Source organism: Mustela lutreola, chromosome 9, assembly GCF_030435805.1.
Source record: "Mustela lutreola isolate mMusLut2 chromosome 9, mMusLut2.pri, whole genome shotgun sequence".
NCBI lineage: Eukaryota > Metazoa > Chordata > Mammalia > Carnivora > Mustelidae > Mustela > Mustela lutreola.
The window spans coordinates 13,988,946-14,013,892 of record NC_081298.1 but is presented as its reverse complement, the minus strand read 5'-3'; positions in this window follow the sequence as shown (position 1 = coordinate 14,013,892).

The window sequence follows — 24,947 nt, the reverse complement described above, 5'->3', positions numbered from 1 at the left end:
CCTTCCTCCACATGTCCCCGAGTGGCCACTCCATGCCAGGCACTGTGCTAGGCTCTGGGCACATACCCAGGTCCCGGTCAGCGACTACTGAGCCCTGGCTGTGGGCCGAGATTTTGCTTTAAGTTCTCACAACCGGTTCTAATACGAGCCCCCCCCCCTTTTTTTAAGATTTTATTTATTTATTTGACAGAAATCACAAGTAGGCAGGGAGGCAAGCAGGGGCGGGGGAAGCAGGCTCCCTGCTGAGCAGAGAGCTTGATGGGGGAGGGGGGCTCCATCCCAGGACCCTGGGATCACGACCTGAGCCTAAGGCAGAGGCATTAGCCCACTGAGCCACCCAGGCGCCCCACGAGCCCCCTTTTTACAAAGGAGGAAGCTGAGGCACAGGGTGTTGAGACCTTAAGGTCACACAGACATTAAGACATGAAGGTCACACAGCCGGCAAGAAGTGAGGTCAAGTTGGTGTTCTCTGGGCTGCACCTGGGCTGGGAGAAGGTGAGTGGGGACTTCAGCTGCCATGTAACAGGGGCGGCAAGAGGCAGGGGTGACAGAGGCGGCCCCAGGCAGAGAACAGTGGTGGCCACGAAGGCTGCACAAAGTGGGGCAGGCCACCTCCTCAGTGTTGTCGCGCAGATCGGAGGAGAGGGTAAGAGCAGTAGTTGACATCTAGGGAGCACACGCCCTGTGCTGGCCGGGTCAAGTGCTTCACACGGATGACTTCAGTTAATTCTCATCGCAACCAACTTGTAACTGTATAGTCGGGGAAACCAAGACACAGGGAAACTGTGTCGCCTAGGGTTGCACAAGTACTTGGTGGCAGAGCTGGGGGGTTTAGAAGGAGGCAGGCTGGGACCTGGGACCAGGGCCTGCCCAGAGCTAGCTCTGTTAACATGGGAGGGTCAGAAAAATGCTTTGTTATGGGGGCTGTCCTGCACGAGGGAGGAAGTTTGGTGGCATCTCTGGCCCCTACTCACTAGGCCCCAGTAATGTGCCTCCCTCCTTGTGACAACCAAAAAGGTGTCCAGGCATTTGTCACTTGGTGGGGGGACAAAATCACCCCCAGCTGGGAGTCACTGCTGTAGTCTGACTGGTTTAAGTACAAGGCCTGCGGCAGGGTACCTGGAGGGTTGGAAGGGGTGTAGGGGTGAGGGGGAAAGAGCCGGGACCAGAGGGGAGGGGCGCAGGCTGCTGCAAGCTCCAGGGGCTGCGGCCTCCCTCCCTCTAACCTCCTGGGCTGCACTAGCTCACCAGCCTCCCGGCTCTGTCTCCTTGTTTCATCTCTGCCTGTTGTCTTCTCACCACCGGCCGCTGTCTCCCCTTCCCAACAACCTCCACCGGTCTCTGCCTCCTTCTCTCCATCAGCCTTCATTTCTGGGTCTTTCTGACTTGCTATCTCTGTCTCCTCTTTTTTGTCTCTATCTGTTCCTCTCCTCTTCTCTCTGGCCGTCTTTCCCCTGTCCCTCTCTCTCTCTGTCTCTCTCCCTCTCCGTAAACTAGACTCTCCTGAGTCTTTCTCTGTCCCTCTCCTTTGTCTGGTCACCTCTGCCCCTCAGCCTCCGTCTCCCCTCTGTCTGGCCTGCTGGGGCTCTCTGGGTCCCCATCCTCCCTCAGCTTCCCTCCTGCTCTCCCCCCTCCCTTCCCCCCTCTTCCCTGCGTCCCTCCTTCCTGCCCCTTTCCTGCTCTGTCCTTCCACTCTGCTCCCTCTCGTCTCCCCTCCTCTTCCTCCCCCCTCCTCCTCCCCTTTGTCTGTGGGAGCTGGAAGTTAAAAGCTTTTCCGAACTTGCTCTCCAGTCGCTGTTCCCTGCGCCTTTCATCTCGCCAGCACATTTGTAAAACTGCGCAGACTGAAGGGCCGTGACATGAACAACCAAAGAAATGTCAGCGCGGGGACTGGGGCCGCCTGCCCGCCGGGGACGGTGTGGGGGGGGGGCAGTCAGGACGCACCCCAGTTCCTCCCGGGAAGGGGCAGGGACCAGGATGGGGTTGGAGCCCCCCACCCCGTGGCGCTCAAGGAGCTCCCCACATTCGGAGCCTCTGCCCAGCCGGATCCCCCCACCCCCGCCGCTTTGCGCAGGGGCAGGGATGGGTGGGGACATCCAACTCAAGGAGGGGCGGGGCCCCTCACCTGCGGGGCAGCCACAGGATGCCCAGCCCCCCCCCCCCACCTGCTTAGACATCTCCTCGAGGTCACAGCTCAGCCAGGTTGTCTGGGTTCAAATCTCGTCCCCCACCCCTCCCCTGCGGTGTCATCCTGGGCAAGTGACTTCCCCTCTCCACGTCACCTGCGTCGAGGAGCTGGATGAAGCCTGCGAGAGCCGATCCATGTAAGACACTCAGAAGAAGTGTTTGCTCTAATTAACAACAGCAAGTTGCAAACTGGAATTATCAGCCCCATACTCCAGCTCCCTAAACCCCAGGTTTGGGCGGGGTAAGTGACCAACCAGAAGACTCAGAACAGGTAGGGGCCAGACCAGGGATTAGGGCCTGGGGTCCCTCTCCCCTCTTCCCTCTTCCCCTTTCTCCTCAAGGGAGTGGGCGCCAGATTGGAACAGAGCTCCTGGGCTTCAGGACTGAATCTGTTTCGTTCACTGCTGTACCCTGTGGGTACTGAACAGAGTAGGTGCTCAGTAAATACTTGTTGAATGAATGAGGGAGGGGGGGGCGGGACATGACTGGAAAGGTGCCAAAGCCAGACCACGGAAAGGCTGCTCCGTTTGTAGGGACGGGCTGTGGGCTGAGGTGGACGAAGGAGCCCAGAACCTAAGGAACTTCTGGGCCAGGAAAGCTGCGCCCCCAGGACCCAAGCTGCAGCACAGGGCCCTGGAGCCCCGTTCCCAAGAGGAGTTATCCCGCTGCCCCTCCCTCCCTGACAGCGCCCCCAACTCCCTGACCTGCTCTTGGCATCTTAGCCTGGGACTGAGCCCCCACTTTCTGCTTCCCCCCATGACACTCTGTCCCCCTTCTCTCTCTCTCTCTCTCTCTCTGGACCCAGATCCAAAGCCTGGGCAGCCCGCTGGGAAAGGCATGCCTCCCCTTCCTCTCCCTTCCCCAGGAAGCCTCAGCCCTGCAGCCTCGCGCGGCAGGTGGTTGTGAGGAGAGGGAAATAGGGCTCCCCTGAGCTTTCCTGAGAGGCCCTGAAGATGCACTGAGGGTAGAACAGAGCCTGAGCACCTGGAACATCCCTCCTGAACCCCCTTCCCTGGGGTGGGAGGGTGAGACAGCCCCGCCACACACAACCCCTTCCCCCCCACCCCTGCCCCGCCAGACACTTCAAACACTGCCTCTCCCTGAATTATTCACCTGCCTCTCCCCAGGGCCGCTACAGAGCGCCCAGCCCAGGTGCTGCGGAGGAAAAAAAGCAGGAAGGCCTATTAAATTTAAACACCGCTGAGGATTGTCAGATGTGAGGTTCTATTCCTGGCCTGGAGGAGAGACGCCAGCAGGAGGGGAAAGGGGCTCAGCAGGGGGCTGTGGGGTGACTGGCGATGCACCAGTAGGGAAAGGCCCAGAAGCTGGAGAACCTGAGCCATTTCTCACCTGCGGGCCCTCATCCGTGAGGAAATGGATCTTGGCATAGCATCTAAATCACCTGTTTCTGAGAAGACAAGGGGACTCATCTAAAGAGAGCTTCTCTGCAGTGGCCTGAAAGCCCTGCCCCCCCCCCCCGCCCCCATGACTGCTTTGGTATGAGGAGCAGGGCCTTGCTGCTCCAGCTTCATCTCTAGCTCCCTCCTTTTTGTATCTTACATCCTGATAATGTCAGTGCTTTTATTTTCTTATCAGACTTCAGAGCTCTTATAATGCTGTTCCTGTCCCTTGGATATCTCTTTCTTTGTTTTGCTGGAAAACTCCTATTTATCCTCCAAAACCCCGCTTAAGCATCACCCCACCAGATGGCGTAGGCTCTCCCACCTCTGCACTCCACTGGACCTGGAGCTGCTTTCTTCTTCCTGCCCCCTGTGGATGGTGGAGTCCTGGGCTATCAGGCCTGATGGGACTGTCATGGATCATGACCCTGTAAGAAGCAGGGAGAGGGAACTGGTTACCCCATGAAGTCTGAGATCTCTTCCCAGTCCTGGCTCTGGCCCCAACTCCCTCTCTATTTTTGGGCAAGCCCTTGGCTCTCTATTGGCCTTGGTTTCCTATCCCGTAAAATAAAGGAGGAGTGGCAGGGGATAATTTCACAATGGCTGAGGGCCCTGCCCATGATTGGAATCCAGAATTCTCTGTGGCGTGCATACCGTTTCAAGCCATTTCTTGCTCTTCCCCCGCTATGGATGCTGCCTGGCCAGCTTCCTTATGGACACCTGAAACCCTGATGGGCTGGAGCTGGCTTCTGCTGGCTCATCAAAGCCAATTGTTGGGTTTTTCAGGAATTTGTAACAGTTTTGCAAGTCCTTGAAATTGGCCATGTCTAGAGTATTTACACCATGAAAATTGGCAAACACTACAAATCTGGACTTCCCTGCCGTCTTCCTCCAGAGCCAGCTTACCTCTGCCCAAAAGCTGTCCTGCCGCCTCTAGGCTTTTGACCCCTTCCATTCCCCCTATTGGAGAGCAACCCCCCTCCCCTCTGCCCGCCATCCCTGGCTATTGGTCATTTCCCTCGCAGGGTCCAGGTTCCAACTCCCATGTCCTGTGCTCAGAAGGAGTCTTCTCCCTGTCATCTCCCTGCCCCTGGAATGCTCTTTTTTCCTTTTTTTTTTTTTTTTTTTTAAAAAAAAAAAAACTTTTTATTAAAGTCATCTCTACACCCAATGTAGGGCTAGAACTCACTACCCCGAGATCAAGAGTCACACACTCTTCTGGCTGAGTCAGCCAGGCGCCCCTCTAAATGCCCAGTTTTAATGACAACACAGTTTGGGGAAGAAGAGCACACACTTCGGGGCAGGCAGGTGTGAGTGGGAATCCAGGCCCTGCCCCAAGCACACACCGTTGTCTTCTCATCTAAGGGGTTTCTGCTTGGGCTCCTCCTTGTCAAGGACTTCCTTGGCCACCCAAGTAAAATGGCATCCCCACCACCCTGCCATCACTCTCTAGCTTTTCATCTTGATTTATCTTCTTAGCTCTTGTCCCTTCCCTCAAGGCTGTAAGGTTGGGGAAGGCAGGGAGCTTATCTGACCTAGTTGCTGGGCATCCTCACCTCCCAGAGCCACACCAGCACATAGTAGGAACTCAATCCTTGCATTCAATAAATGATTGAGTGACTTAGGAGGAGTCATGGTGCTTTCGTGAGTTTCTCCGACATCCCTTGACTCCCAGGAGAATCACTGGGAGTCAAACGTTCCTGGCCTGAGCTGCCTTAGAGAAGAACCTAGTCCCCCACTCCATCACTAACCCAGGGGATCACCTTGGACAGGTCCCCCCAACCACCCTACCTTGGTTTCTCCTGCTTCTCAGGGGTCCAGCAAGACTGCAAGCTGACAAGCTGCCCTGAGCTATCATGTCCATCTTTGGGCCCCATCTGCCCCCTCCCAGCCCACTCCCATCTCATTTATTCCAGAAATATTTACTGAGCACTTACTCTGAACCCGTGTGCCCCACAGAGTCTCTAACAGCGAAAGGGGGGGTGTGCCCTCGTCCTCATGGACTTCCCTTCGGGTTGGGAAGACAAGCAACAAGTCAGATTAGTAAAATACATAGTATGTCAGACGGTGATGGTGCTAGGGAGAGTTTCAAGCAGGAGAGGGTCACGGGGAGTGTTGAAGAGGGGGTTCCCCTTTTAGGAAGGGGCGGTTTAGGAAAAGATCTCGCTGCTAGGTGAGGTGTATGAATAAAGACACAAAGGGGGCAGCTGGACAGAGAAAGAGTCTTCTGGGCTCTTTCTTCAGGAGCAGGGGAAGGTCTGGAAGAACCAGGGAACCTGGGGGGTCTGGGGCCCCATGGGGGGAGGGTGGCAGGGAGGGGAGACAGAACGGAATGGCGGAATGGCGGCTGCTTCTCTGCCTCCCTCCCTCCCTCACGGAAAGGACAGTCCCAAAGTTGGTGACATGGGCCCTTGTCCCTCCCTGCCTGCCTGCCCGGGGCCTCTCCCCAGCAAGCAGGGAGCCCAGCAGCTTCTGCGTCCATCATTTATCTCCTGGTGCCTGGAGTTTCCTGGAGCCGGGCACTTCCTCCCCGCTCAGCCGGCTCCCCTGAGTGGCAGAGACAGGTGTGAGGAATTAGCTGTGGGGACTAATGCCGTGACAGGAACCGGCACAAAAGAAGAGGACAGAGTGTAATGTTTATTACGTTTGAAGCAAAGCAAACACGCGGCCTATTTATGTATCTATAGAGAATTAATTGGCGAGCGGCAGCAAGAAGCAGATTATAAATTAGAATCATTTTCGCCAACTGAAACCCATTCATCTTGCTTCAGAATGGGCCTGTCACCTCCTCCTGACTAATTCTTTTTAAATTCCTTGCTTTTCTCACTGGTCCCCTGCAGCTCTCACCTTGAGACCTGAGCCCCACGAGGTCATTTCCACCTCAGGGACAGGCCTTGTTCAAGCTCGGTACTTTGTGGGTACCCCCTGCTGCCCAACCCCGGGACCTGTCCAGGGGGTCTGAGCCCCTGGTGCCCTGGCCCTCTGCTGTTCTCTCTTCTCTCCTGTGGTCTGGAGCTCCTGGCAGCACCTGTCCTGCTCCGGCTGGTCCCCAAGAATCTGGCTGGAGGGGAGCCCCTGCAGAGGCCAGGGCCTGGCAGGTGGGAGGTGGTGGCCTGAGGCGGCCATCCTGGGGGCCCTGGAGCATGGGCCCTGCTGCTTGCTTTTGATTCTAGGCTCAGCCTCGACAGGAATCAAAGGAAACCAGGCTGCTGGGTCCCTGGTGGGCCTGGCTCCGGCTTCTCTCACCTGGAGCCTGTGAAGATGAAAGACCAGGGCAGGTGCTAGCGGCTTCCAGACCCAGAGCTGAGCCATGCCTGCCCTGGGCTGTGGCCCAATTAACCCTTCCCTTCCTCCACCTTTGAGCTGGAGACCTCGGTGGGCAGGTCGATGTCCAGGCCTTTAGGGGGAAGACAAAAGAGCCAGCGTGAGAGTTCCCTGGCTTGGGACAAGGTAGTTAAACCTCAGGAGCCCATTGATCAAAGCTATGAGCCTGCCATGAACCAGACATGGGTCTGAATGCGGAAGCCCCTCCTGACTGGAGGTGGTGAGTCAGGGCTCCTCTCCAAGCCTCAGTCTCCTTGACAGCGAAGTGGGCATGACAATGAGTCTGGAAGCTGCAGGAGCTTCAGCCAACCTTGTGCAAATATTGCGATCCTCACCCGGCTCAGCAAGGAGTAGCTGAGCAGGATGGCCCCAGCGCCCGCCCGTGGTCCAAAAACCAAAGGTCAAATCCTCTGCCTACCCCCGCCAGGGATCAGTGATGAATGTTCTGGTAGATCCACACAGGCTGAGCTGGGTATTAAATATGTCGTATAGATGCCCTGCCTGTGCCCCACAGACGTTGCGAAGATGAAATAAGAGGGTAACATACAGCGCCTGGCATCCAGTAGGTGCCCAATAAATGTCGCTTGACCCTGTTAATAATCTGGACCGGGGCTTGAAGCCTGGAATGTCCCTTTTCCTTCCTTGTTCCTCTCTACCTTTTGAAAACAAACTATGGAGAACTTCTAGCCTCCACCGCCCCCCCGCCCCCGCCCCAGGTGCTAACCTTGGAGAATCATTGTACGCCCAGCCCTGGCCACGGCCGGCTGGAGCACAGACCCTCCTCGGACTGAGGAAAGTTGGCTTTCAGGAATGTTGGGTTTCAAGGGCAGCACGGGGCTCCTTGAGGGCAGAATCCCAGGTATCCTGACGCCCTGTGTCCCCCTCGCTCCCAGATTGACTGAAGCCAGGGTGGGGTCTACCAAGGACTCACCGTTGAGCCGGAGGGACCGACTTGGGCGCAGCCACTGGCAGGCCTCAGTCCCACTTGTGATGCACAAGCCTTCAGAAGGGCCCTTGATCTTCTTGTCAAGGGCTTAAAGACAAGTTCGAGATGTGAAAAGTGGGGAAAAAAAAAGATTAGTTCCAAAATACAAAAAGAAAACCGCAAAATCGAAATTAACGAGTGTTTAATTAAATGTCTACAAAACCCGGCATTGTGCCAACCGGCCCACTGCTGCGCAGCTCACCTCTCCTGTACTCATGCATCAAAGATGAGCGAGGTGGAGTTTTGTGCCTTTTCCTGCACGTGGCGTGGCTTGGAGTAGAGAGAGACCCCTCAGAGCAAGAGGGTGCTGCAGCCTGTCTCCATCTTCAGGGGCTCTTGGGTCCCAGCTCTGGCCCACCCCCACTCCATGTGACCTTGGACAAGTCACTCTCGCTCTCTGGGTCTCAGCTTTTTCATCTGCCAAATGGGCAGAACCACTCCTAGCTCTCAGGGTGGTTGTGAGGATTCTGTAAACATATTTTCGGGGAAGCATGGCAAGCCCTGAACTTGTGGGAATGCAGTTAAGAGGAGGGGGCTTGCCAGAGACTGGCTGGAGAGGACTTGAACTTCAACCTTTGGGCTCGTCTCTGGCTCTTTCCCTACACAGGGTTATGGATAAGAATGATATTCAGGGGCGCCTGGCTGACTCAGTCTGTAAAGCATATGGCTCTTGACCTAGGGGTTGTAAGTTCGAGCCCCCACGTTGGGTATAGAGATTACTTAAAAATAAAATCTTCAAAAAAAAGAATGAAGTGGGGCATCTGGGTGGCTCAGGGGGTTAAGCCTCTGCCTTTAGCTCAGGTCATGATCTCAGGGTCCTGGGATGGAGCCCCGCATCAGGCTCTCTGCTCTGCAGAGAGTCGGCTTCCTCCTCTCTCTCTGCGTGCCTCTCTGCCTATTTGTGATCTCTCTCTCTGTCAAATAAATAAATAAATAATCTTTAAAAAAAGAATGATACTCAAAATATGTATCAGTTGGGGTGGACATCAGGAATTGGAGCAGGTGTAACCCATGACGTGCTGGGTCCTAGGAAAAGCCAGAAGCCCCAGGAGGACCTGAGGGTTAAGGATGTGGGCTGAGACTTTGGGAGACTCAGAAGATAGGGAAGGAGCTCTTTATCCACCAGAGTGGAAAGGTGTCAACATTTTAACACCCGGAATAGCCCTATTTGTGTGTGTCAGCTCTCTATGGCCTGTCATCTCCTCAGATGGGTTGGGACATCCTTGTGAGTGACCTGAGTGATGTGGGATTCAGAAATCATTATTTATACACTGACCTTAGGATCCAAGGATTCAGTATCAATCCAGGGAAATCCTTGGTATGTCCACAGGGGTCAAGTCTGGGGGTTACTCATCCCAAAGTTGTCTGTGGTTGGGGGAACTGGAGGTAGCCCTTATCCCCTCCCTGGGAGAGTGGGCAGGAAGACGTGGGGACGCACCATGAGGTCTGGACAGCTGTTGGTACCACAGATGCAGACACAGCACTGGACATGGATGGGTCTTTAAAACACGAAATGAAAAGAGTAAGAAATGGATAGGACCCTTCAGCGTAATAGCATTTCCGTGAACTCAAAGTGCATTCAGATGAATTCAGATGAACTCATGATTACATGAGTCTACATGTAGGTGCTGAAATTTATAGACCTGAACACCAAAAAAATGTCAATGTTACTATATGATCAATAAAATAAGATAGGGGCGCCTGGGTGGCTCAGTGGGTTGGGCCGCTGCCTTCGGCTCGGGTCATGATCTCAGGGTCCTGGGATCGAGTCCCACGTCGGGCTCTCTGCTCGGCGGGGAGCCTGCTTCCCTCTTTCTCTCTCTCTCTCTCTGCCAGCCTCTCTGCCTACCTGTGCTCTCTCTCTGTCAAATAAATAAATAAAATCTTTAAAAAATAATAATAAAATAAAATAAAATAAAGACAAGAGACTCTCGCAGACCACTCACAATCTAGAAAGGAAGACACACTTTAAAAATGCATTGACGAAAAGCTGTCCTCATTTGCAAAAGCACAAGCACATAAGAGGATCTCTCTTGTCACCTTGGCCCTCCAGGAGCTCTCAGGAGCTCCCAGGCTAATGCAGCAGGCAGACTGAAAAACAAAATAAAACAAAAGCCTAAAACAAACAAACAAAACAGCTGACTCCAGGATCATCAGAGCTGTGCAAATTGACAAAGTACTCTGGGACCACAGAGGAGGAAACAATGTCTTCTGCCTGCAGGAACCCCAGAAAGCGGACCCTGAGAAAGATGACACGCAGGTAGCTTGAATCTTCAAGGCTGTGTTAGAGGAGTTCACAGCATCTGAGGCTTGGGCTCTTCTGGCCTGATCAGCCCTGGGGGGCTGGACCCCCTACAGCTCGAGCTGGGGTTGAATCAGCAGGTCATGCCTCTACCTCAAGGGGCCTGGGCAGTGCCCGTGTGCCTAGGAGAAAGCCAGCCGGCCTCCTATCTGCTGGGAGCCCCCTGGTTCCCACCTCTTGGATTCCACCCTCAGCCTTTTCCTGACCTACCCCTAATCTCCCATGTCTGTGTTCAACCCTTAGTGGAAGAGGGAGGGAGCTTCCTAGGGCAGGTCCTCTGTGCTGCTCTGCTTCTGTGGTTCCCCATCGCTCCAGCATAACCTCCAGCCCCTCCCGTCTCCCCAGCTTGGTCTCTCCCTTCCCCCCACCTACTGCTTACCCTCAAACATCATTAGACCACTTGAGTCCTGGCCTTTCTTACCTCTGTGCTTTGCTCAAGATGCCCTATTTTTTTAGAATTCCTTTCTATCTCCTGCTTTCCCCACCCCACCCCACCCCAAACTAACTCCTATGCAGTCCTCAAGGCCCCCTCGGACCCCACCTCCTTCTGGAAGCCTGTGCTGAGCACCCAAGGCATGACATGCTTTCTCTGTCCTCACATGGCCCACAAACATGCCTGATTTCTAGAATTGCCCTGAATAAAAACTGCTTTTCACTTCTCTGCTAAAGATTTTGTGTTTGGGGCGCCTGGGTGGCTCAGAGGGTTAAAGCCTCTGCCTTCTGCTCAGGTCATGATCTTAGCGTCCTGGGATAGAACCCCACACCAGACTCTGCTCAGCGGGGAGCCTGCTTCCCCCTTTCTCTCTGCCTGCCCCTGTCTGCCTGCTTGTGATCTCTATCTGTCAAATAAATAAATAAAATCTTAAAGAAAAAAAAAAGATTTTGTGTTTAAAATAGGTGGGCTTTGGACCCAGGCTCCCTGAATTTATAGCCTGGTTCTGTCCTATGGTGACTGTGGACATACTACTGAATCTTTCTCCACCTCAGATTCCTCATCTGTAAAATGGGGATAAGAAGAGTCCTTACCAAAAAAAAAAAAATAAATAAAATAGAACAAAATTAAATTAAAAGCTTTTAAAACCAGCCTTCCACTGAGAAAGCACATACCTCACTGGGTTGTCGTGGGGAATCGATCACCATGCTTGAACTGTTGGCATCGTGCCACAGCGCCCGGCATAAGAAATGCCCAATAGGTGTCAGCCATCATTCATCTCACACCAAGTGCGGCTTTCTGGAGATCAGGACAGAGTTTGATGTGCCTTTGGGTGCCCAGCACCTCTCCAGGGCCTGCTTGTTGAGGGGCTATCTGCTGCTGGGGTTCAAAGTGTTTCCACGTAGGTACCCGTCATTGGCCGCTTCTGGTGCCCTGGGTCTCAGAATTGACTCCTAGGTTGCAGTTGGTCCATGCTTTTGACTTGGGACCCTGAAGGGACCACACTGGTGGTCGAGGGGCCATTGCTGGCTGGATCTCTTTCCCTGCCTCCTGGCTTGGTCCCAGTCCCCCCCCCTCCCCCCGCAAGCTGTCACCTCTGAATGATGTAGAGGATGAGGCCGAGGACAGGGAGCTCCATGGTAGGAGCTGTCCCCAGCCAGACCACCCTCTATCCGGTCCACTGACCCTTCCTGGTTCCATACCCTCACTCCCAGCTCTGCCCGATCCCCAGGATAGCTACAGCTTTTCCTGCGGCTGCCCCAAGTAGGCTTTCCTGCCTGGGTGGTCCTCAGCTTTGGTAACAAAGAAGTTTTTCTTGGCAGCGTTACTAATTAGCAGTGAAAGGCGATTAGTGTCATTAACAGACTCAAAACATTTGTATTACGAGCTCCTCCGCTGGCTGTGGGGGTGCCCTGGATGGAGGTGGGGGTGGGAGTCTGGGAGAGATCAAGCTCCAGAGGGAGCTGGCAGGAGAGGCCGCGAGACAGGGGGAGGGAGGCAGGACGATGGCAAGAAAAAACGAAATTTAAAGTGGATGAATTATTTACTGCAGGAAACAATCCCGGACTCACTTACTCTCCCTCGGAACATCCCAAACTGTAATCCGTGGCATTTTTCACATCTCCCTAGCGTGCTGAGTGATTTTCTTTACAACTGGATAGCAGAGGCCAGGGTAAGAGATTGTAAGAGATTGGCTTAGTATTGATCATGTGCCTCTTCTGGGGCTCCAGGCTCCCACCTCCCCTGGACATTGGCACCCCCAGTTTGGATCAGATCCCAAGGCTGGCTGCCCCCCGGTGGGAGCTGGTAAGGTGGCCATCGCCCTGGTGAGCATTGGGAGCCACAAGGGAGGGCTCCTTGCCCTCAAAGGGGCTGAAGGTCCCTACCTTAGTTCCAGCTGCCATTTTTGGTCTCACCCCAGGATGGTCCTAAATGAGCCCCCTTCTAGATGCTTTGTGTCAGATCCTCTCCCAAGAAGCCCCAGGGGGGACATTTTCGAGTCTCATTGGGTAATGACAGCAGCTGCTCTTAACTGACCTCCCCCTCCTCCCCCTATGTCCGAGGTACTGTGCTAACCATACCTTTCCTTTGATTATCTAATTGTTTCCTCGCCACTGTGCTGGTTCCTGAGGTTACACGACTTGCCTGGAGTCTCTCAGCAAGTGGCCGAAGCTGGCCCCCTCCCCGATCTCCTCACTGCCAGTATGGGGCACACAAGAAGAGGAGTCATGAAGATAAAGGACACAGGCATGGGATGAAACAGCAGGTGTTCTGTAGGACTGAGATGGGGGTGGGGCTCCTGGGGACTCAGTGTTTCACCTGCAGGCCCACCGGGCTAATAGCAACCTGGCAGGCAGTGTAGGACCCTGGGGCACTCACTCTGGACCGACTTGCCTTCAGAGCAGAGACAGAGGGAGTCTGCTGGACCTGGAGGCCACTGCTGACCTGACCAGACTCTCCAAAGGCCAGGGCAAGGTGCATATGGCTCTGAACTGGAGGGAACTTCATGGAATCAAGGAATGGGGGTGGAGAGACTGGGAAATAGGAACCAGAAGGTAAAGAGCAGGTGACAGCTGATTGGGGCTCTGCAGCTGCCTCTGGGCCCAGCTGTCCTGACTGGGCTGGGCGACTTCCCACAAGTCCCTGCTCTTCTCCTGCCCTCTGTCTTCTCATCTGTAAGGTGGGATCTTTGTCCTGAGTCACTGAAAAGGACTCTTCAATCGAGTTCTAGCTGATGATGTCAGCAGCCGCCCTGCTGCCCAGAGGTGGAGGCAGGGAGGGTGGTAGGTGCTGGGTCTCCTCCTGCCACTCACGGCCTCTCCCCCTCACCTCCCAAAGCTAGTGCTTAAGTGCTGAAGTCACCTCTGATGTCATTGGTGCCAACCCACCCATTTTACAGACAGGAAAACTGAGGTCCATAGATGGAGGTGGAGGGCACACAACAATCCGGCGCGGGGGTGGCCAGGATCTGTGCCTGGGCATCCTGACTCCCCAGCCATGTTTCTCCCTGGTCTGCCTGATCTGGGCTATAGGGACAACTTGGCTCTAGGGCTACTTTGCGTGGGACCCAGGAACCACAGGCACAGGGCTGGGGGAGGGGGCAGGGATTGGGACCCACCACCGGGCCGTGGCTCTGGCATTTGGCCACCTTCTTCTGTGATTATAACTGTAAATAAGGCATCTGGGAGGACTCCCAGCATTTTAACAGTTTAACAAGCAGTAATGTGTGACCCACACTACAAATGGGTCTTTTAATAATGAATAAGCATTTATTTAACAAGTAATAACAGTTTTACCACCCTTAGGGTCCTCAGAATTCCTAAGCTCTGGCATCAACTCCTTAGACTGGCATCTCCGGCTCTTATCTTTTGCTACCTTTCCTCCTGGTTGTTTATTTTTGCCTTATTGATTGGTAAAAGCTCTTTGTATATTAAGGTTATTAACCCTTTACCTGCTATATGCAAATATTTTCCCCCTAAGTCTGTACATTTATTTTTTTCTTAGGTTTCACAAAGATTAAAACATTTTATGTAGTAAAAAAAATTATATATATTTTATATATTAATTTATATATATTATATATAAATATATATATATATATTAACTTTGAGGCTTCTGAGTTTTGAGAATTGCTTATGAACCTGATGGATCCTCTGGCTCTCTTGAGGAATTGCAGGGCAAGACTAAGGCACAGGGTGGGGGCAGACGGGATGCTCAGCAGAATTCAAAGACAAGAGCCCTGGCCACGTCGTACAACTTCGGGTGAGTCCCTATCTCTCTTGGGGCTCAGTTGCCTTATCCACAAAATAAGGGCATTGAAATAGACAATCTCTTGCTTGCCTCCCAGCACCAATGTGCCGAGATTCTAAAGAGGACGTTGTAGGCAAGATGCTGTGGTACACTCTGGGACAGGTCCCAGCTGCACAGACTTCCCTGCATCTAACTCCCCCATCAGATCGCCAGCCCCCTTTAGAGCAGGAACTACGTCTTTTTATTGCAGTATCTTTAGCACCTTGAGGAAAGCTGCTCCAGTGTAAGCCGCCAGAGGAAATTTTCCCAACCAAGCTGTTGCTCACATGTGTCGGTGAATGTCCTGCCTTGGTGTAGAGGAGGTAGAGTGAAATGGCTGAGCGTGGGCTGCCCGAGTTTGGATAGGGACTCGGTTGCTGGCTGTGTGACCTTGGGCAAGTCCCTTCACCTCTCTGAGCGTCTGTTTCCTCATCTGTAAAATGAGGACAAGACTTCCCAGCGGTGTCTAGCTTGAATGAGAAATTGATCTAGGAGCAAGGAACGCACAGGCCTGCCACATAGTAGGCATGTGATAAGTGTCGGATCTCTTTGTAGCTCCACTGCTGGTTAGAAGGCATTACATCTTGAGCTGCTAAAAAATGTTGGCGAGTGTCTTAGTTTGGGTTCCTGCTAAAGGAGACCCAAAGGAAAGGATTCAAGGGCAAGGAGTTTGTTGGGGAGGTCCTCCTAGAGAGCAGCAGCTGGCGGAGTAAGGAAGTCGAGGGGGGGAAGGAGACAGCTAGTGAGGGGTGCATGATAAAATCCGGTATCCCAGAAGACATCTGGAGCTTGACTCCCCCAGGGAATTCTGGGAGCCAGTGGAGAACTCACACCTCAGAGTATTTACTGGCCAAAGAGTGAGGGAGCTGGGGTCCTCACAGCCCAGCCCGGCGGAGTCAGTAATTAGGTGCTCCTCCCCGGACCTTATTCCATGCCTCTCACAGTGGCTCCGGGGGCCTCAGTGGGCCTCAGGTAAAGAGATGCAGGTGTTGGCCATTGGGAGTGGGGCAGGTGCACACCAAAATGCTGAGAGGGAGGGGATGGGGCGGGGTCCCGACACCTTTTCTGGAAGGGCAGGTGGTGATGTCTCGAGTGGGCTGGTCCCCTGGATCGGTCTAAGAGGCGGAATGGGGGTTCGCCAGTCCTGGTTGCTCACAGATATCCACTTCGGGCACTGCCTGAAATTGACGGCCAGTTACCAAAGCGTAGACGTGTTACCCCTCAGTAAGACAAAATCCACGGCTCGGGCGGGTGGAGGCGACAGGAAGGTTTATCAAGGCCCTGGGAAAATTAACATTTGGACAGGGGACACTGGAAGAGCAGCCTCCAGAGGGGGGTCTCTTTGCATTTTTCTCAGGCTGGTGCCTGCCAGCGGCTGGAGAACAGAGGGCAGCTGGGGTCAGCCATCCAGCTGGCCTCCTAGGGAGGGACGCCTGGACAGACAGATGCGGACACACAGGGCAAAAGGAGACTAGAAGGAGAACCATCACCCTGGCTGGAGCAGGGAGGTTGCCAGTGGACTTGGGGCTGAGTGCTGGCTCTGCTACTGACTTGTCGCAAGCCTGGGCCTCAGTTTCCCCCTCTGGAAGAACTTCTTGCTCTGATAACCTCCAAGACTGAGGAACAGACCACGCTCTTCCCGGGTCTTCTCCAGCAGTCTTGAGCCTGGTGTGTATTCGTCCGTGGCAAATGACAGCCAGCCTTGCTTGAACACCTACTGTGTGTCCGGCGCAGCGCTAATGCTTCAGGCATCCTTCCTGCATTATGATCACCCCACAGGGCTGGCACCATTAGTATCTGCACTTTGCTGCTGACCTCAGAGAAATAAAATTTCACAGTAAGCAGTAAGTCCGGGGCCAAGTAGAGATTCAAACCCAGGTCCCCCAGTTCCCAGCCCAGAGCACCTTTCCCTGCTTGTCACCGTCTCTGGCCCTGGTTCCAGGACCTCCTCCTCACTGGAATTCGGAGTCCCGACTTTCCTCTTGCACGAGAGAGCGTCCTGCAAAGAGCTCACGTTCTGGGTTCGAATCCCAGATCAACCAGCTCCTCCCCATGAAACCTGGCACAAAGCACACCTCCCAGGAGCCCCGGGTTCTTTGTCTAGAAAATGGTCATGGGGGGCGCCTGGGTGGCTCAGTGGGTTAGGCCTCTGCCTTTGGCTCAGGTCATGATCTCGGGGTCCTGGGATCGAGCCCCGCATCGGGCTCCCTGCTCAGTGGCAGGAAGCCTGCTTCTCCCTCTTCCATTCTCCCTGCTTGTGTTTCCTCTCTCGCTGTGTCTCTCTCTGTCAAATAAATAAATAAAATCTTAAAAAAAAAAATTAAAAAAAAAAAAAAAGAAAAGAAAATGGTCATGGGAGCCACGCTGGCTCACGAGGCTCTTGTGACAATGAAATGGGGGTGACTCGTGTAGAGGGCCTGCCTGGCTCTTCAGTCACTAGGAACAGGCTCCGGCAGACTCAGGTCCTTTCTCTTGTCTCTCCTTCCCGTCTGGACTTGAGCTGTATGACTTCCGTTTGCGGTTCGTTTGGGAATGAGGTTGTGCTCAGGAAGCGAGGCCCTCCCTCCAGCTCAGCCCGGGTGTGGACCCTGGGGTGGGAGGGAATGGAAGGGGGCTTTCCCCGAGAGGAACATCGTCCGAAAGTGAGGGCCCCTGGATGGCTCAGTAGGTTAAGTGTCCGACTCTTGATTTCGGCTCAGGTCATGATCTCAGGGGTCATGAGGTCGAGCTCCATGTGGCTCAGCGTGGAGCCTTCCTAAGAGTCTCTCTCTCCCTCTTCTCTTCCCCACAAAAAAAAAAAAAAAAAAAAAAAAAAAAGCCTAAATCTAAGCACAGCTGCGGAAGAGACTTCGGTTTCCCCATCTTCGAAATGGGCACAGAAAGCTCCAGCCCACCACCTAGGTCTATTTGAATGTAACCAGGCTTTTAAAAATGGGACTCCGGGCTCTTAGAAAGATTCACTGTGGCTACTCTTTAGCCCCTGAGGTTACTGAAAGTCCCCAGACCTCAGTTTCCTCAGCTGCCCAGAGGAACAGTACTTGCTGCGCTGGGCTGGGGAGGGAATAGAGAGGGTGCTGTCTGTCCTGTCCTGCTCTTGGTCCCCTGCCTGATACGTAGGAAATCAGGAAGGGGGGGGTCCAGAGAGGGGTGAGGCTTGTTTGAGGTCAGCCCCCATGTCTCCGCACCTCCCCCCGCCCCCTCTCTTGCCCAGGAGTGAGTGGAGGCCCAAATCCAATTAGCTCGGGAGCCAACTGCAGAGCATCGCCCCTTTAATATAGCTGGAAAAGCTGCAGAGATAAATGGGAAATTAGAATTCTGCTGGGGTCCCTGAGACCCGCCTACCCGCCCAGCGGCCCGCCCTGAGCTGGGGCTGCAGCAATTCTCCTGGGGCCCAGAGCTGTCTGAGCAGTACTGGGGGAGCACCCCTGAGAGGTGATGATGAAGGGCCAAGGTACCCAGCTGGCCTCTCCCACTACCTGCCTTCCCCCTGACCACCCACCATACCCACTGCTTCCCCAGACAGAACTAACCTCTCCCCTCCTGATCTCCCCACACTTCTTCCTTCCTTAGCCCCCTCCTGTCCCTGGATGTGAGGACCCTGTTTGGGGGAGGTTGGGCCTGGCGCTCAGTTCCTGGTATACCCTTCCTGCCCCCACCCTGGGTCCTAAATGAATAGGAGCCTTCCCTCCTGCTGTGGTGGGGACTCTGGGAGGAGCAGGAACCTAGGCAAGGACCGAGTCTGGGGCTGGGGCTCCCTCTGCTTTGCAGGCTCAGTCACCCATGGGCTGGGACAAGGCCTGGTGGGACCTCTCTAATCACCATCAAGAAAGAAGGGTCTGCCACAGGGGCTCCTTCTGAGAGTCCCAGAGTGGACGCACTGATGAGGCATCTGCGGCCCCTCCTCCAGAGGGGTATAGGCTGTTCCGGAAAGCCCCAGGTCACCACCACGTGTTGCTGTGATCTTCTACAGCTCCCTGCCCCACTCAAGACTCAGTTTCCCCTCCTGTACAATGGGGTAGGGGAATGCTTCCCTGGGAAGCAGGCAGGTCCCCCTACCATCAGTCAGGCGGCCCCGCCCCTGCCTCCCCATCTCCCTCCCTCGGGGGACACATTTGCTGCTGGGAAAGTTAATCCATTACAGTTTAAAGGCTCCGTTCCTTGCTGGCAGTAAATTACCTGCTTTGCATTTTGCAGCAACAACTTAACGGTATTAATTTATTGTGCTCTGTCTTTAACAAACATCATTATCATATTGCCAGCCAGGATTATGCAAATGGGAGGGACAAGGGAGAAAGAGGCCGATTCTTGTCCCCAAAGTCACCTTGATTTATTAACTTTGGGGCCCTGCAACTGGCTGGGCCTGGAAGGCCCAGGTGAGCAAGGCGGCCAGGAGGCAGGTCCTCCTGGGAAGTCTGGGAAGAGAGTCTTCAGGACAATGGGGCTATCAGGGGATGTCCCCCTGGGAGGGAAGGACTGGGTGGGCTTAGAGGGGTCAGCTTGCCATGCGGCTTTGGACAAGTCCAGTCCATTCCCTCTTTTCAGTCTTGTTTTCCCCACCTGTAAAATGGGAGTTCGATTCAGGTATCTTTGGAGCTAATAATACAGGAACTTGAGACTCACCAACACATTCCCAACGATGTGAGAGTGTGTTTGTGTGTGTGTGTGTGTGTGTGTGTGTGTGTGTGTGTGTGTGTGTGTTTGGGGAGGGTGGGCCCAGTGAGCCCAGTGAGCCCAGTGAGCCCAGTGAGCCCAGTGAGCCCAGTGGGGAAAGTTCTGGGGCCATGTGGCCCTGGACCAGAGTCCTCCTGCTGCTGGGCTCAGGGCTGGGCTCCCTGGTCCCTGTGACTGCCCATCCCAGGTCTGTCCTAGAGGTGGGTGCCAACATGGAGGGGAGATGGGGGAACAGGGACTGAGAGAGGGACTTCTGCCTGGTTAGAGGCCAAAGCCCAGTTAGTGAGGGAGCTTCAGACTTCCAGGCTGGGCATGGGGACGCTGGCTTAGGAAGGAAAGCCACAACCAGCTCAGATGGGGAAGAAGCAGCATTTAGCTTCTGATTTTCCATCAGTCCCGAGGCCTGGTCTGGTCTGGCCGAGGGGGCCTAGGGAGGATTATAGGCTCTGTCCCAGCCCCCTGCTGAGACACCAGCAGCCCCTCTGAGTTTCCTGTCGCACTGAGCCCCCACGGAATACTCCCAGTTGGCCTGCCTGGGGAGCTGGAGGCAGGTGGGGCCGCAGCCTCCCCCTGCTCGCCTCGGCCCCCTCCCTGTCAAGCCTCCTGCCTCCGGCTGGACCTGGACACGGTGAGAGGCTGCCTGATTACACAGCTGGCTGCCCCTGGCCACCCGAGGCCTGTTCTCCACCACCTGCAGCCTGGCTCTGCCAGGAACTCACTGGGGCTGCTTCCAAGCACCCGTGGGCGCCAGCCCAGGGTTCTGCTCTGGCCTTGAGGGCCCTGCTCCGGACCCAGCAGAGGCGCCAGGGTGGGGGCTGGAGAGGAGCCAGCAGGGAGGAGAAGCCACTGGCCAGGCCGGCCAGGCCCAGGAGCAGGCGGGGGAATGACCACGGCAGCACCTGATATGTCTCCGGTCCCAGCCTTGTTTCTACCTCTGCCTGCTGCTCCCCTAGGAGCTTGGGCTCCTGCCCGCCCCACTCTCCTCTCCCGCCTGCCTCTTTCTGCCTACTTCTCTCCCAGCCTAGCTCTCTGGGAAGGGGTAGGGGCTTGGGTTGGGTGGGGGGGGCTAGGAGCAGAGGGGAGGGGGGGAGTGGAGGGGACGCAGGCAGGGGAGGGGGTGGCGATGCAATTTCCAGAGTTGGTCCCGGCAATTCAGGTGGTGTTGTGATAAGAAAGCCATTTCAGCGCTGGGTTTCTAATCCACGCCCCCCTGCGTGTGCACAGCGAGGCTCCCTCCCTCTGCCCAGGGCCAGAGGCCAGAAGGGACCGGATCTGCTCCGGATGAACCGTGTGGAGGAGCAGCAGCCGGGCCGGGCAAAAGCCTGTGGAGCCTTTTGTGGGCCAAAGGCCAGCAAACCCAGGAGGAACCGCGATGCTCAGTCACCGAGAAGGAAAAATCCCTCTGTTCGCTGTGATTCACACGGGAAGGCACAGTCGTGATTTAATTTGAGGCACACAGCGGCCCTTGGCATAAGTAGGGATCACTCGGATTTCGTGGAAAGGGAGGCTCCGAGAGGGCGGGTGCTTTGCCTCAGGTTACACAGATGGCAAGTATAAAGCAAAGAGCTGGTGGGGGGCAGGGGGGTGGCTGGCGAGGTGTGTTGGGGAAGGAGATGGTGTGCAGCGTTGGTGAAGGTTTCATGGAGCCTTCCCCTCCAGGCAAGAGGAAGAGCCCCTCCTTCGCACTGGGCCACCTTCCAACTCAGCCGGAGCCCCCCACCCGACCCCCGGACTGGACTGTCCAGGTGGATGGAGTAGGTGGTGGGCGCATGAGCCATCCTCGGCCAGCAGGTGCCAATCTCAGATCTCCCAAGGAGCAGCCTGGCGGGACCCAGCCAGGCGTGAAGCCCCAGGTGGCTCAGGACCATCTGAACGGCCTCAGGAACCTGTCACTGCCCGCTGGGCCGGTGGCCTGTGGGGTAGAGAGCCAAGAGGGACAGGAGCAGGAGAAAAGGCTTGAGGGGGCAGCTGGCCCCGGGCTTGGTCAGGGAAGCAGCTGCATCTGTTCTGCTTCCCTAAGAGCCTGGCCGGGGTTCCTGCCCCCTTTACGAGACAAACCCACCCAAGTCCTGTCCTCAGAAGCATCCTCAGCTCTCAGAGGCCCTGACTGGGAACTCAGACTTGCTGAAAATCTTTTAGCCAAGTTCCTTTATAGGCTCCTGGGAGCTCCCTACAGGCAAGGGGCAGGGACAAGGGCTGGACTGGGGTTGAGGGGCTGAGCTACTCCCCTTCCCCAGCCAGCAGAGTGGCAGGGAAGCCCTGGGCAAGCGCAGACCTTCCTGCTTGATGCTTGGTGGCCAATGGCTGGCTGCAGGTGGACGGATAGAAACTGGGCCCTTCCTCTGGTGCCCCTAGCCGCTGGCCCCCAGGGATTAAAGAGAGGGGCAGAGGCAAGGTGTGCACCTCCCAGATTTGATGCAGGAGAATTGGCAAAGGATGCGAAGCAAGGAAGCATCTTTAATCCTGTTTGTCTCCATCTGTGCCCCCACCCCCTGCCCCTACTCCAGAAGGTCTGTTGGGGGGAGGGGTAGAGGGTCACCAAAGCTGGACAGGATCCTTCCTCCTCTTTCCACTTGCCCCATACTGACCCCAAGGTTGATGCAGGGAGAGGTGGCCGGGCCGGGGCTGGGCCCCTTGGCCGTGGGAGGCTCACCACAACAGCTGGTGGTGCGCGGGGCCATGGGTGGCGGGGAGGCGAGCGGGGACTTGCTTTAGCAGGCGAGCTAATCTCATTTGGTTGCTGCAGCCCGAAGAACCAGGGCTGCATGCTAAGTGGCCGGAGGCAGCAGTACGACTCAGGACAGACCCAGGAGGGAGGACTGGACCTGTGTGCAGCCAGGAGAACCCAGAGGCTGGCCCTGCCCGGGGTGAGGAGCTATACTGGGCGGTGGCAGGGGGCAATGAGGGGGACTGTGCGTTCTGGGGGGTACCCAGTGGGAGATGGGGACGTCGGGGTCACCCAGCTCCTCCGTCAATTCTCAGCCCTCCTACTTTGGGATCCCAGAGAGTGCCTGCCACTGGGCAGGGGACACCAACTCAGCTGGCCCCCTTCTAGGGAGCTGTGGTTGCAGGGAGGTACCTGCTCCGAGGGAGAGGAGGAGCTGATGGGGGAGGCCCAGGGAAGGTGCTGGAAGAGAGGAGGAGGAAAAGGCGGGCTGGGGAGATCGTGAGCCTGGAACTCTTTGGGTCCTGCGCAGTCACCCACTGCTCCATGCCTCCAGGAGCTGGTGTGCAGGGAGGCCCAGAACGGCCCCATCCACTATGAGATGACTGAGGCTGGGACTCTTGTGAAATGGTCCAAGACCTCGTTAACTCAGAGGGGGAGGGATGGAAGCACCAGGGATGCGGGTCTGGGGTTGGTGGAGGAGCTGGTCTGGGAGCCAAGAGGACCTCCTGACCATCACCCACACTGCCTACCCTGGCCCTCAGGGCTTCTGAGCCCCTCAGCTCCCTAGGAGAATCCTAGAATCACACAGCGAGCTCTGGCCTTTCAGCAAAATCTGCAGCTCCAACATAGGGGGCTGCTCCCATCACGGTGAGAGATGGAGACCTGCTGTCCACCACAAACCCTGAAGGGCTGCGGGCTGGATGGCACGCATGGCACCCTCTGTGACTCAGTTTCCCCATGTGTACGAGGGGCCGCAGATGAAGTGAGATGATGCATGCCCAGTGTCCGGCTCAGTGTTCAGTGTCAAAGAAGCCCTGTTATCCTTTTCTAGCACCACAGCCAGGATAGTTTAGGGCACCCAGAAGGCACCCCAACACACTCACCCCGAAGCACTGCCAAGGGCCTTCAGAAAGCAGCTCTACCCTCACTTGCTGTGTGGCTGTGGGCAACACAGCCTTCCTCTCTCTGAACCTCAAATTCTCCATCTGTAAAGTGGGAACAAAGATACTTACCTTACAAGAATGTTGGGAGGAGCTGAATAAGAGTATACACTAAACATGAATAAAACTGCTCGGTATGCAGTAGGTGCTCAATAAATATCTGTCCCTGCCCAAAGGAGCCCCCTGCCCAACACTAACTTGCAGAGGATTCACTGCGATCCAAGTGGGGTCAAGGACTCACCCAGGACCCAGGGCTAAGTCTCCTGACACCCATGGAAGAACAAGAGAGACAGGATCTCTGGCCCTCGGTGTTGCCACCTGCAGAAGGAGACAGCTGGTTGGATCTACGATTTCCAGCTTGCCTCTGGGCTCTTGGGAGCCAAGAGGCTTAGTTACCGTTAAGCCTCAAATGGGTGATAACCCCGGACTTGTTCATGTTCTAGGATCCTGGCAGCTTAGACCATCTAGGACGTGTCGTCTTGTTATGCTCTTGCCCATGCAGACCCTCCTCACCCCTGTCCGGGGCATGGTTGGCTCACCTGAGCAGCAGGGGGTGAGTGGACAGGAGACGGGGCCCCACCTCAGTCCCAGCCGGCTGGAGCCTGGGCCTTGGACGCTGTCCCCCTTGCTTGTCTAATTTAATCACAGCTGTGTGCACGGTGACTCTATAAATAATTTTTAGTGCGACATAACCATTATTTCACTAATTGCTTCACACGCACCCCTGGCCTGTGAGATAAATTAAAGTTTGCTGAGTCAGCACCTTTGGCCGGTGCCGCTTTGGGGCCTGGGAAGTGCAGCCCAACAACTGTTCCCATGCCAGCCTCGACCTAGCACCCTGAGGGGAGGGCACCACTCACGTGAAGGGAACAGGGTGGAAGGAATGAGGAGAATGAGGAAAAGGGGGCTAACAAGAGTTGCCATGTACAGTTGTACAGGTTGTATCCTGCACAAGGATATTTGGCCCGGGGGCATGTGGGGACTGAAATGTAGCCCATATAATGCTCTATCAATGTATGTGCCCTGATGTGGAATTTTGTTGACTCAGTAGCGGCAGATGCCTTTTTGTGATCTGCACAAAGACGCTATGCGGACTAGAAGACCTGAAGTAACATCCATTCGGCAGGTTGTCAGGACTACCCCTGTCAGAAGGGAAACAAAGCAGTCTGTGCCTCAAGGGCACCTCTTGGATTTTCAGTCTTGTGGAGATCAGGGTTCTAGGTCAGATGAAAGCAACCTTGAGCAAATCACTCTGCCTCCTCTGGGTTATAATGTTTTGACAGTTTATGAAGCTCTAATCCCATTCTGAGGCTGGGCCTCCAACCCTCGGCTCTGGCTCTAGACACTGTTCTTTCCACCATCCTAGCATATTCGGAAGTTGTAGAGGTGGCTTGGAAGAAAGAGTGCCATATTCAAACATATTTGGGAAGCATTGGGTTAAATAGGGTTTCTTTTCCGTAGAACTTTCTAGAGAGGCTATAGTCTGCTTCAAAGCAGTGTGGCTCTCAGAGAAGGCAGGAGATTCCTGAATGCATTGGGCCGGTGGATTCTTTATTTTAGGGCAGGGATCCTAGTTTCTATCTCTGGGCTTATGAACGAGAGGATTTTGTCCCCAAGGAGAGACAACTCTCCTCCTCAATATTATTCTTCTGTTTCACTGTTCACGGTGGACACTCTGAGCCCTGACTGGACTCTGGGCACGTCCTGACCTGCCCCCATGAGCAGATGTGAGTCTCCCTTCCCACTGGGGCAGCGAGGACCGAGCCCTGACTCTGAGCCCCGAGGCCACCAGGCTCCTCTGTGTTTGAGGGCAGAAGTCATGTCTGAAGCCTAGCTCAGGGGCTGTCTGTTGGGTGAACGAATGTCCAAGGGGCTGATCCGAGCGGTGGGCGCTGAGGAACCCGGCTTCTTACTGGGTTCTCTACGGGCTGTGTGACCTCTGAGCTGATGGCCACTGGGAATTTGCGCCCACCTGAGCTCCCTGTTTGCAGAAAGTGGATCCAGCACTCAGTCCTGATTATTCAGAGG